Below are 9,312 nucleotides of genomic sequence, written 5' to 3'. Positions count from 1 at the left end.
TTGTAGCTTTCTAATCTCTTTTCTGCTGCCTCATGAGCTGTGTCATCTGAGTGGCGCATCAAGTTAATCATATGTATTGAGATTCTGAGTTCCTGGGTTTGAATCCCACCTGAGTCAGGTATTTTGTTCTTCCTTATCAGTTCTTCTCAACCTGTCTGTAGTTCAAATGTGTTCTATTTTTCCGTGTTTGCTGTTGTTGCTCTGCATTGTGGTGGTTCTTGCTGTGCTTTCTGTGCTTTGTGTGCTTTGTGTGCATGCTGTACTTTGGGAGTTTGCTGTGCTTTGTGTGCTGGTTGTGCTTTGTGAGCTTGCTGTGCTTTGTGAGCTTGCTGTGCTTTGTGTGCTTGCAGTGCTTTTTTTGTTGCTATGCTTTGTGTGCTTGCTGTGCTTTGTGTGCTTACTGTGCTTTGTGTGCTTTGTGAGCTTGCTGTGCTTTGTGAGCTTGCTGTGCTTTGTGAGTTTGCTGTGCTTTGTGAGCTTGCTGTGCTTTGTGAGCTTGCTGTGCTTTGTGTGCTTGCTGTGCTTTGTGAGTTTGCTGTGCTTTGTGAGCTTGCTGTGCTTTGTGAGCTTGCTGTGCTTTGTGTGCTTGCTGTGCTTTGTGAGTTTGCTATGCTTTGTGAGATTACTGTGCTTTGTGTGCTTGCCGTGCTTTGCGTGCTTGCTGTGCTTTGTGTGCTTGCTGTGCTTTGCGAGCTTGCTGTGCTTTGTGTAATTGCTGTGCTTTGTGTGCTTGCTGTGCATTGTGAGCTTGCTGTGCTTTGTGTGCTTGCTGTGCATTGTGAGCTTGCTGTGCTTTGTGTGCTTGCTGTGCTTTGTGTGCTTGCAGTGCTTTGTGTGCTTGCTGTGCTTTGTAAGCTTGCTGTGCTTTGTGTGCCTGCTGTGATTTGTGTAATTGCTGTGCTTTGTGTGCTTGCTGTGCATTGTGAATTTGCTGTGCTTTGTGTGCTTGCTGTGCTGTGTGTGCATTGCGCCGAAGGTGCTTGTCCCCGTGTTGCTGCTTGCAGCTATATTTATTATTATTATTATTATTTTTCCCCAATGGGAGTCTATGGCAGCCCTATGAACCGTACATAGGAAAATGATGAAATTTGGCACAGATGTAGAGGTGGTCATAAATAGTCATGTGACTAAAAATGGGGTCTTTATCAGTAACTCTATAGCGCCACCAGTAGTCCAAAAATTCAATGTTCTAACTGTTATAATTGGTGAACCATTTGATCTATGAAAATTCTACTTAGTACACGTGATTGCTCTCATCCCGCTTATTGAATTTGATACTTTACAGTAAGACTCCACCCATTACAGTAGCGGCCATTTTGAAATGTACAGTATTTCGTTTTTTCGCTACTCCTCCTTCAAATGTGGTTCAATTCTTATGAAATTTGGCACAGATGATCTTTGGAGTGAGCCGCATAGAAATGACCGAACAGAATTTTGATATTTATCTTTGTTCAAAAGTAATAAATGCGCAAACTTAACGAGGTTGACGCAAAAATGGTTCTGAAGCTGTAGCTCAGTCATTCTTTGATCAATTGAAATGAAATTTGGTACACATCATGTGGACCATGATCTTGGGGTCCATGCCAAATTTGGTGACAGCGCCACCTATGGGTCATGAGATAATAAAATAGGCTATTTTTGCCCATAACTTCTGAACTGCTTGTCAGAAAATTATGATCTTGATGTCTATGGTTTGCTTACCTCATGCCGCATCTGTCGATGTGTATTATGCCGGGTTTGACCGAACCACCTGTCTGCCATTTTGAAATTTAACATAAATTGTTATATTTTTTGAACTATTTGACATATCCGCACAAAAATTGGTAAGGAGCTTTGACATGATGTCCTGAAGTTACCTGGGAAGTCAGAGTACAGCGCCACCTAGGGGTTATAAACTATTACAATTCTTATTGATATTATACTGTTATCTCTTTCTGCTGCCCAATGAACCGTGTCAACTGAGTGGCGCATCTAGTTAATCGTATGCATTGAAATTCTGAGATCCTGGGTTCGAATCCCACATGAGTCACGTATTTTGTTCTTCCTCATCAATTCTTCTAAACCTGTCTGTAGTTCACATGTGTTCTATTTTTCCATGTTTGCTGTTGTTGCTCTGCATTGTGGTGGTTCTGCTGTATGATTCCTGAGCCTTGCGTTTTTGATGCAATTTATGGTGCTTGCTGTGCTTTGTGAGCTTGCTGTGCTTTGTGTGCTTGCTGTGCTTTGTGAGCTTGCTGTGCTTTGTGAGCTTACTGTGCTTTGTGTGCTTGCTGTGCTTTGTGAGCTTTCTGTGCTTTGTGTGCTTGCTGTGCTTTGTGAGCTTGCTGTGCTTTGTGAGCTTGCTGTGCTTTGTGTGCTTGCTGTGCTTTGTGAGCTTGCTATGCTTTGTGTGCTTGCTGTGCTTTGTGTGCTTGCTGTGCTTTGTGTGCTTGCTGTGCTTTGTGTGCTTGCTGTGCTTTGTGAGCTTGCTGTGCTTTGTGTGCCTGCTGTGATTTGTGTAATTAATGTGCTTTGTGTGCTTGCTGTGCTTTGTGAGCTTGCTATGCTTTGTGTGCTTGCTGTGCTTTGTGTGCTTGCTGTGCTTTGTGTGCTTGCTGTGCTTTGTGAGCTTGCTGTGCTTTGTGTGCTTGCTGTGCTTTGTGAGCTTGCTGTGCTTTGTGTGCCTGCTGTGATTTGTGTAATTGCTGTGCTTTGTGTGCATTGTGAGCTTGCTGTGCTTTGTGTGCTTGCTGTGCTTTGTGTGCTTGCTGTGCTTTGTGAGCTTGCTGTGCTTTGTGTGCCTGCTGTGCTTTGTTAGCTTGTTGTGCTTTGTGTGCCTGCTGTGATTTGTGTAATTGCTGTGCTTTGTGTGCTTGCTGTGCTTTGTGTGCTTGCTGTGCTTTGTGTGCTTGCTGTGCTTTGTGAGCTTGCTATGCTTTGTGTGCTTGCTGTGCTTTGTGTGCTTGCTGTGCTTTGTCAGCTTGATGTGCTTTATGTGCTTGCTGTGCTTTGTGTGCTTGCTGTGCTTTGTCAGCTTGATGTGCTTTATGTGCCTGTTGTGATTTGTGTAATTGCTGTGCTTTGTGTGTTTGCTGTGCATTGTGAGCTTGCTGTGCTTTGTGTGCTTGCTGTGCTTTGTGTGCTTGCTGTGCTTTGTGAGCTTGCTGTGCTTTGTGTGCCTGCTGTGATTTGTGTAATTGCTGTGCTTTGTGTGCTTGCTGTGCATTGTGAGCTTGCTGTGCTTTGTGTGCTTGCTGTGCTGTGTGTGCATTGCGCCGAAGGTGCTTGACCCCGTGTTGCTGCTTGCAGCTATATTTAGGGGTCAAGCACCGAAGGTGCTGAGACACCTATTGTAATTGTTAGTATTATTATTAGGGGTCAAGCACCGAAGGTGCTGAGACACCTATTGTAATTGTTAGTATTATTATTATTATTCTGCTTCTTCTTCTTCTTAGCCATAGGCGTCTATGGCAGCCCTATGAACCGTACATAGGAAAATGATGAAATTTGGCACAGTTGTAGGGGTGGTCTTAAAAAGTCATGTGACCAAAAATGGGGTCTCTAGTACTAACTCTATAGCGCCACCAGCAGTGCAAAAATTCAATGTTCAAAGGGTTATAACTTCTGATCCGCTTGATCTATGAAAATTCTACTTAGTACACGTGATTGCTCTCCTTATGCTTGTTGCTTTTAATACCTTACAGTAAAACTCCACCCATTACAGTAGCGGCCATTTTGAAATGTACAGTATTCCATTTTTTCGCTACTCCTCCTTCAAATGTTGTTCAATTCTTATGAGATTTGGCACAGATAATCTTTGGAGTAAGCCGCATAGAAATGACTGAACAGAATTTTGATATTTATCTTTGTTCAAAAGTAATAAATGCGCAAACTTAACGAGGTTGACGCAAAAATGGTTCTGAAGCTGTAGCTCAGTCATTCTTTGATCAATTGAAATGAAATTTGCTACACTTCATGTGGACCATGAACTGTGGGTCCATGCCAAATTTGGTGACAGCGCCACCTATGGGTCATGAGATAATAAAATAGGCTATTTTTGCCCATAACTTCTGAACTGTTTGTCAGAAAATTATGATCTTGATGTCTATGAATTGCTTACCTCATGCCACATCTGTCGATGTGAGTTATGCCGGCTTTGACCGAATCGCCTGTCCGCCATTTTGAAATTTGTGATAATTTGCTTTAACTTTTGAAGTATCGGATATATCGGGGCAAAAATCGGTAGGGAGCTTCGGCATGATGTCCTGAGGAAATCAGAGAATAGCGCCACCTAGGGGTTATAAACTATAACAGTTCTTATAGAACTGCTTATAACTTCTGAATTCTTTGTATGGCATGTACGCTCTTTTCTGCTGCTCCTTGAGCTGTGTCTACTGAGTGGCACATCTGTCTAAGTCGTATGCATAGAGATCCTGAGTTCATGGGTTTGAATCCAGCCTGAGGCAGGTGTTAGTTTTTTTCTATTAAAGTTTTGTTCTTTCCCACCTTTTCTTCTTGACCTGTCTGTAGTTCACATATGTTCTATTTTTGCCATGTTTTCTGTTGCTGCTCTGCACTGCGGTGGTTCTGCTCTGTCATTGCAACGCTTTGGGTACTTGCTGCGCTTTGTGTTCTTGATGCACCTTGGGTGGTCAGTGAGCATTGGGTGATTGATACCTTCTATGTTGCTTGCTGTGCTTTGGGTGCTCATTGCGCTAAAGGTGCTTGGCCCCGAATCGCTGCTTGCAGCTATATTTTTATTTGAAATTTTAATGAAAAAAAGTTAATTTCAATTCATAAAAACTGTGCTGTGAACTCAAAAACTGCAATTGATTAACCATTACTTACAAACTAAATAAATACTGAATAACTAAATCCCTCACACACAATGAAAAAAAAAACGCGCTTTTATTTTGACACGCGCCCATCCCCCCACATCTCACGGTCTGACTGGAGTCGAGTTTCACAGAGCAACGCAACAGGAGGATGACACAACAGTTATAAGAGCATTAACAGGTAAACACTGGAAAATCCTTCCTTCATCACCTTTAAAGCATTTTTAAACTTTAAAAATGTGTTGTTTGTCGTGACTCTTCATTTTAATACTGATTCGGTTACGGTAATTTGTGTAAAGTTGTATACGACGTGACAACGCGACATTGACACAGCACTATTGCCTCATTTTAATAGACTCATTTTAATGAGCTGGTTAATGTTCATTAAGTACACCACAGTTCTGTAAGTGGAGAAATAATTCATATTTGTGTGTTTTTCTCTCAGTAAGGACTAATATTAACTGACTGTCTGTCCTCAACCAAAGTCATTCAAGACCTGTAAAAGGTAACATTACCACATTTATTAATGTATTTTTATGTTGTTTGAGTACACCATAGTTCTGTAAGTGAAAAATAATCCATATTTATGTGTGTTTTCTCAACGTTTAGCACAAACGTTTCCCGCGCAAGTTTGAATCTCTCTCAGTCAGGGGAGATTGACTGACTGACTGACTGACTGACTGACTGTCTACACGCCACCAAACAGTAATTTATACAGAAACCTTTTAAAGGTAACTTTACCACATTTATTCATTAATTTATTATGTTGTGTGAGTACACCACATTTCTGTAAGTGGAAAATTAATTTATATTTGTGTGTTTTTCTCTCAGTAAGGACTAACATTAACTGACTGTCTGTCTGTCTGTCTGTTCTCAAGCAAAGTCATTCAAGACCTGTTAAAGGTAACATTACCACATTAATTAATGTATTTTTATGTTGTTTGAGTACACCATAGTTCTGTAAGTAAAAAATAATCCATATTTATGTGTGTTTTCTCAACGTTTAGCACAAACGTTTCCCGCGCAAGTTTGAATCTCTCTCAGTCAGGGGAGATTGACTGACTGACTGACTGACTGACTGACTGTCTACACGCCACCAAACAGTAATTTATACAGAAACCTTTTAAAGGTAACTTTACCACATTTATTCATTAATTTATTATGTTGTGTGAGTACACCACATTTCTGTAAGTGGAAAATTAATTTATATTTGTGTGTTTTTCTCTCAGTAAGGACTAACATTAACTGACTGTCTGTCTGTCTGTCTGTTCTCAAGCAAAGTCATTCAAGACCTGTTAAAGGTAACATTACCACATTAATTAATGTATTTTTATGTTGTTTGAGTACACCATAGTTCTGTAAGTAAAAAATAATCCATATTTATGTGTGTTTTGTCACCGTTTAGCACAAACGTTTCCCGCGCAAGTTTGAATCTCTCTCAGTCAGGGGAGATTGACTGACTGACTGACTGACTGACTGTCTACACGCCACCAAACAGTAATTTATACAGAAACCTTTTAAAGGTAACTTTACCACATTTATTCATTAATTTATTATGTTGTGTGAGTACACCACATTTCTGTAAGTGGAAAATTAATTTATATTTGTGTGTTTTTCTCTCAGTAAGGACTAACATTAACTGACTGTCTGTCTGTCTGTCTGTTCTCAAGCAAAGTCATTCAAGACCTGTTAAAGGTAACATTACCACATTAATTAATGTATTTTTATGTTGTTTGAGTACACCATAGTTCTGTAAGTAAAAAATAATCCATATTTATGTGTGTTTTCTCACCGTTTAGCACAAACGTTTCCCGCGCAAGTTTGAATCTCTCTCAGTCAGGGGAGATTGACTGACTGACTGACTGACTGACTGACTGTCTACACGCCACCAAACAGTAATTTATACAGAAACCTTTTAAAGGTAACTTTACCACATTTATTCATTAATTTATTATGTTGTGTGAGTACACCACATTTCTGTAAGTGGAAAATTAATTTATATTTGTGTGTTTTTCTCTCAGTAAGGACTAACATTAACTGACTGTCTGTCTGTCTGTCTGTTCTCAAGCAAAGTCATTCAAGACCTGTTAAAGGTAACATTACCACATTAATTAATGTATTTTTATGTTGTTTGAGTACACCATAGTTCTGTAAGTAAAAAATAATCCATATTTATGTGTGTTTTCTCACAGTTTAGCACAAACGTTTCCCGCGCAAGTTTGAATCTCTCTCAGTCAGGGGAGATTGACTGACTGACTGACTGTCTACACGCCACCAAACAGTAATTTATACAGAAACCTTTTAAAGGTAACTTTACCACATTTATTCATTAATTTATTATGTTAAGTGAGTACACCACAGTTCTGTAAGTGAAAAATAATTTATATTTGTGTGTTTTCTCTCTCAGTAAGGACTAAGGTTAACTGACTGTCTGTCTGTCTGTCTGTCGGTTCTCAACCAAAGTCATTAAAGACCTGTTAAAGGTAACATTACCACATTTATTAATGTATTTATTATGTTAAGTGAGTACACCACAGTTCTGTAAGTGAAAAATAATTTATATTTGTGTGTTTCTCTCTCAGTAAGGACTAACGTTAACTGACTGTCTGTCTGTCTGCTCTCAACCAAACAGTCATTCAAGACCTTTCAAAGGTAACGTTACCACATTTATTAATTTATTTATTATGTTGTGTGAGTACACCACAGTTCTGTAAGTGGAAAATAAATTTATATTTGTGTGTTTTTTCTCAGTTTAGCACAAAAGTTTCCAGCACAAGTTTGGATCTTTACCATTGAGGGTGGCTGACTGTTCTCGACCAACCATCATTCACACGCAAAAACTTTAAAGGTACCACATTTATTTATGTTGTGAGTATACCATAGTTCTGTCATTGGAAAATTTATTCATATTTTTGTGTTTTCTCACAGATAAGTATGAACGTGCCCAGAGCAGTTTTCGATCTTTACCATTAAGGAGGCTGACTGACTATCCTCTACCACCCGTCATTAACACAACAAAAACTAAAGAAATGTTACTCCATATGGACCTATTCATTTACTCATTATGCTGTGAGTACACCACAGTTTTATCAGTGAAAAAATTTATATTTGTGTGTTTTCTCACTGCTTGGCAAGGACAGATGTGGCCCTGTTAAAAATGTTTAAATGTTGTTTGGTTAAGGAACAGCACACTGATTTTGTTTTAAAATATTCCTGTTTGGACAGTCTGTTAAAGTCAAAGGAATACTTGATATATTTCTAAGTAAAGTGTAAATGAAAAAATTAGTTTTTAATGTTGTGACTGAACACAATGTTGTGAATGATTTGGACTGAACAGCACACTTCTGTTTTATATCTGAACCTTTTGTAAAATAAATGATTGTTCATTAAACTCACTGTGTATTTTATCTTTTCTGTTATCATTTTTTTATACTAATGTTTAAAATTTACCTTTACTCTAAACAATTGGCTAAACCAACACAAATACACTGAGTCATATGCACTTATAATTTAAAGTTTACAATATTTAGATTGAGATATATGTATAAGTTTTAAAACCATGAGTGTACCCTGTCAAAGCCATTTTTGTACCCTTTTTGAAGGGTCCATATTTGTACTGTTAAATAAAGGTACAAAATTGTCACTAGAGGTACAAAACTGGTCCCTTAAGGTACAAATCACAAGGGTACAATTTTGTACCCTCTGCCAAGGGTACAAAAACTGTACCCTTGAGGGTACAGCCCCAGTGACAAGCCATTGTACCCCTAAAGGTACAATTATGTACTTTCTTTTCTGAGAGTGTAGTGTAGAAACTTTATACACATCACAATATTTTTGTCAATAAGGTAATCAACCAGTGTTTCAATAATTTCACAAACATAACCCTGATCATTACTAGACATTGTAAATAGACATAAATCAGACACATAGGTACACATGCATAATATGTCTGTAATTCTGATACAGGTACCACCTTCAGTCATCAAGTCTAAAAAATTTTTAATAGTTACAGAAATTGATTCACCCTTGTTAATGCATAAACGCATCAGTGCAGACCAATCATTAGAAATATTTCTTACAACAGACATTTGGTTCTCGAGATTTGTAAGGCGTTTAGCATCCACAACACATCTGTTAACAGGTACAGTTACATCAGAGTTTTCATTAACAATTTTATAAAGCAAGCTGGTCATCTCACATCTAATACGATGTTTAAGTAGGCACTTTACCAATCCAGTCATAAAGCACGTATTCCCCATGGTTTTTGTTAGACTCAGTCAATATGAATGATCCCCTTCCAACTGTCCACAGCGTCACGGACAATCCTTTCGTTGTCAGGGCCTCCAAGTTTTTCTCTGATCTCAGAAAGTTTTTCCACAATAAAAATTTCCTCACGCAGTTCGTGCAAGATGCTGTCAACTGACCCCTGAACCCTCAGAGGATGAATCCTTAAATCCACAGCGGCTCAATGCTTGAGAAATGATATGTTTGAGTTCAG

At 38.8% G+C, this 9,312-nt stretch overlaps 1 long non-coding RNA gene across 10 annotated transcripts; it reads left to right on the top strand.

Moving 5' to 3' along the window:
- The first annotated feature begins 4,865 nt into the window (after positions 1–4,865).
- On the top strand, positions 4,866–8,597 carry LOC135744270 (uncharacterized). Of its 10 annotated transcripts, none has more exons than XR_010530701.2 (15): positions 4,869–4,995; positions 5,260–5,319; positions 5,424–5,545; positions 5,646–5,717; positions 5,822–5,943; positions 6,044–6,115; positions 6,220–6,337; positions 6,438–6,509; positions 6,614–6,735; positions 6,883–6,907; positions 7,012–7,121; positions 7,222–7,297; positions 7,397–7,466; positions 7,566–7,662; positions 7,743–8,597. It is a non-coding gene; the product is annotated as an uncharacterized lncRNA (long non-coding RNA). The 10 variants fall into 10 exon arrangements; XR_010530699.2 differs by having other exon boundaries at positions 4,870–4,995; positions 6,836–6,907; XR_010530696.2 differs by having other exon boundaries at positions 4,873–4,995; positions 5,693–5,717; positions 6,836–6,907; positions 7,007–7,121.
- Positions 8,598–9,312: the final 715 nt, after the last annotated feature.

Source organism: Paramisgurnus dabryanus, chromosome 6, assembly GCF_030506205.2.
Source record: "Paramisgurnus dabryanus chromosome 6, PD_genome_1.1, whole genome shotgun sequence".
Lineage (NCBI taxonomy): Eukaryota > Metazoa > Chordata > Actinopteri > Cypriniformes > Cobitidae > Paramisgurnus > Paramisgurnus dabryanus.
Note: the sequence above shows the minus strand (reverse complement) of the source record. Positions and strands in the feature narration are given on the sequence as shown.